General features: G+C 48.6%; 1 long non-coding RNA gene across 4 annotated transcripts; it reads left to right on the top strand.

Annotated features, from left to right (window-relative positions):
• Positions 1–2489, top strand: LOC107182600. 4 transcript variants are annotated; one of them, XR_001513316.1, is made up of 3 exons: positions 1–14; positions 737–999; positions 2247–2489. It is a non-coding gene; the product is annotated as an uncharacterized LOC107182600 (long non-coding RNA). The 4 variants fall into 4 exon arrangements; XR_001513315.1 differs by having other exon boundaries at positions 7–352; XR_001513317.1 differs by lacking the exon at positions 1–14 and adding an exon at positions 361–428.
• The last annotated feature ends 1154 nt before the right edge of the window (positions 2490–3643 follow it).

The raw sequence follows: 3643 nt of genomic DNA on the forward strand, positions 1-3643 counted from the left end.
GCCAATGCCTCCAGGTTGTGGAAGGGCCTCACGTTTTCCCCAAGGGGTTGGGGTGCAGTCCGGGCGGTAGGTTTGGTGGTCCCCACCATGGAGGGGAACCCAGGAGCGCGCGCACACGGCCCGGCAAGCGGGGAGCTCACCCCCGGCCCACAGCGCGCTCGCCACGCCCGCCCCCACGGGAAAATGGGCACACTCGAGGGCAGTAAGCCCCGGAGCACCGAGACCCCCCTCCCAGCCATCAGGAAGAAAAGGGAGATAGGCAGGCAGAAAAGGGTCGATGGAATGTCCCAGGGAGTGAGGGCAGGAATGGGGACTGTGTGACCGCGGCAAGCTGGGTCCTGTCGGCGCAGAGGTGCGTTCAGTTTGTGGGTGTCTCAGCCACCAGGGAAGCCTCCCAGCTATTACCCAACCATGTTGACGGGAAAAGTGTAAGAAACGCTGTTTGCTTCTGAGTGAGGCTTGCTAAGCCCTACCAGAGAAGCCAGACAGGCGAGGTGGCCTTCAGCTGAGGTACAGGGGTGGGGGGACGAATGTGCAGAGGAAGGGGTCCTGGGTTAAGAGGACGTCTGGTTCTGTGGGGTTTCGGAATCTCTTGGGGCTCTCCTCAAACAGGAGAGAGAAGGTGCGTGTGGGAGGAAAATGCAGAGTAAGGGACACCCAGATCCAGGGAGGCTCATTGCTGTCTCCTGCCGGCATCTAACCCCCTCCCTGGTGCATTCTCTTGTTTCCTCAGCAGTAATGGGGGAGCCTGACTTCTCTGAAAGGGCCCCTCCTCCAGTTGCATCTTTGTCAGCTCTATCTGCTTCCTCCCAGTGTTAAGGCCCCCTCCCTCCCAAGCCATCGGAGCATGAGGAAGCCTTGGTTCCACACAGCTGGGCTTCTTGCTCACAGGCTAACACAGATGCCCTTTGCCCTTGTGAAGTAGGTGGGAAGTTGCAGAAGCTGAAACGGAGCCTGTGGCTGGGCACCAGCCCCTGGAATAGAGGAACTTTCACTGAGGTGAGGCTAGCTTTAAGCAAAACGCAATTCAGTTTCCCAGATGATGGCATTCTGGCTTAGTTTTTGTCCTCGTACCCTGCACAGGGATGCAAGTCGTGTTTAAGATCTCAGCACGAGATCTTAGTCAGTACACGAGGTTCAAATGGTAAACCACACAGTTTCTACTTGTCCTCCCTGGCCAGGGACAGCAGTGGGGACAGTAGTTAGAATCTGCTGGCACTAGCATCCTGCTTGCTGTTCCTTTGTTCAAGGTTGTCTTGTCCACCACTTACCCTTCATTCTCCCTGTTCTTGCTCAGGCTAAGAATAGTAAACCCAGGCCTTAACTCTTATCCCTCAGTTTTCTCACCTAACTGAGGTGAGAATAATGGTAGGGATACTAATGGTGCCTACCTCCCAAGGTGGTTATATGAGTTAAATGAATTTATATGAATTTAATATACATAAAGAGCCTACACATAGCAAGTAGTAAAGCATTTGCTATCATTATGGGAAGTTAGGTAATTTGTCCAAAGTCGCATAGTAAGTGAAGTTTGATGTCAGTCCAGGCCACCCGGCTCTGTAGCCATGCACTTATCCTGTGCTAGTGAAATTTTGCACTAGCAGAATTGGGAAATGGTATTCATGTGCATAGCTCATCCGTAACGTGGAGGAAACAGTAGCTGCTAGGGGCTAGGAGACATTTTTCTAGGAAAGAGCCCATTCATAATGGTGATGTCTGAATTTGTTCTCACTTTGTGACTGTTATAATTGTTTTATGGGTTTTTTTTAAATTGCACATGTCAATTGAGAAATTTATGACAATCAGATAATCACCCTGATGGTAGAAAACTCCAGGTCCTTCCAGCAGTGATATGAATCCTAAAACATTTCTTTGTTCCATATTTATAACCTGCACACCCATGCCCAGCACTGTAGTAGATAGAGGCGGGGGTGGTGAGCATTCTTAGCAGGGAGACAGTTCACTTTCTTCCTCAGCAGAGAATATGTGTGTCTATGGAAGTGATACCTTCAGTTGCCAAAAGGAGTAGTTCACTTAATGGTTAATATCTGACAACGACTTGTGGCAACAGACTCTGAGGTGGTCCATGATCCTTCCTTCTGGTCTTCATGCCCTGTGTAACCCCCACCCCCGAGTGTGGGTGAGATCTGTGTAGGTGGGGCTTATTATAGGGCAAAGGTGGTGGGATGGATATGATTATGTGTATATGATAATGTTACATAAAATTGGAACCACCTTCTTTACAGAGCAAGCTGGACGTTGGGGCTGCCTACAGAGGGAACAAGAAATTGAGGCCTCTCCCTAATGCCCCCAAGAAACTGAATTCTGCCAACCACCTCATGAGCTTGCAAGCAGATTCCTCCCCAGTCAAGCCTCAGATGAGACCTCAGCCCTAGCCAACACCTTGATGGCAGCCCTGCAGAAGTCCCAGTCCAGGATGTCCAGACTTCTGTGAGAAACTGTGATGTAATAAATGTGTACTGCTTTAACTGGCGACTTTTTTTTTTTTTTTAGTTGATTTCAGAGAGGAAGGGAGAAGGAGAAATAGAAACATCAATGATGAGAGAGAATCATTGATTGGCTTCCTCCAGCACACCCTCCACTGGTGATCAAGCCTACAACCCAGGCATGTGCCCTTGACTGGGGCCAAAGAGCTGCGTGTGGCTCGTGAGCCGCAGTTTGCCGACCACTGGGCTAGGGCTAAGTGGCAACTTTTGTCATTATATTGTTTTATAGCAACACAGAACTAATATAAGATTTAGTAGGTGAAAAGTCCTACATAGGGCTGTTAAGGGATACAAAAAAGTATAAGGAACCCAGTACTTGAGGAGTTTCCCAGCAGTCAAGGTGAGAAAGGAAACAGCATGGTTTTACTACTGGACAAAAAAGGAAAATAATCTTCTAAAAAGGCAATTTAGCTCCAATTCTAAGAAGAGTTTGTCATTTGGATGGTAGAATCTATGAACAGAGCCTAGTATCTGTAATCTTCAGTTCAAGATCCTTCTTCATCCGGCCTTCCTTCCTGCCTGACCTCTCGCCACATCATTCCTGCCTGTTTGCTGCCCTCCTGGACTGCTTTGTTGAGTTCTATGTTTCAAAGACCAGCTTCGCGCACCTCTTCTGCAAAGCTTTCTTTAGTTCCCTAGCAGAGCTAACCACTTCCTCCTCATCTCCCAAATCTTTGTTATATATTATTCATTTTCAAATTTTTATTGAGCACCAAGTTCTAGGCCTCCTGTTAGGTGCAAGATACTGTCACAAATACAGCACAGGGCTGTCCTTGAGGCGTACAGCTTGCCGGTGGCACCGTAGTCATAGGCCTATCTTCTCCTCATAGGGCCAGGCCCTGTCTGCTTCTTTGGCACTCGGCACCACACACACAGAAGCCACAGTCTCAGTGTTGGTTAAGTGAATGACTGATTATCTCATGATGGGATGCTGGCTTCCTGACAGGCTTTTGGGAATGAGTTTGCTGTAAAGTATGTCCCAAGTAGCTGAATTTGTTGGATATTATGATTTAGTGATGCCATGGGAACTCACAATTGAACATGTAAATGTCAGCAGAAACTGATTTCATTACCTGTAATTGATATGGGGTTGGGGTCGGGGGGGAGGAGGGAGCGAGTGCTAACCATAATTGATC

This window comes from Myotis davidii, unplaced genomic scaffold (genome assembly GCF_000327345.1).
Source record: "Myotis davidii unplaced genomic scaffold, ASM32734v1 scaffold370, whole genome shotgun sequence".
In the NCBI taxonomy this organism is placed as follows: Eukaryota; Metazoa; Chordata; class Mammalia; order Chiroptera; family Vespertilionidae; genus Myotis; species Myotis davidii.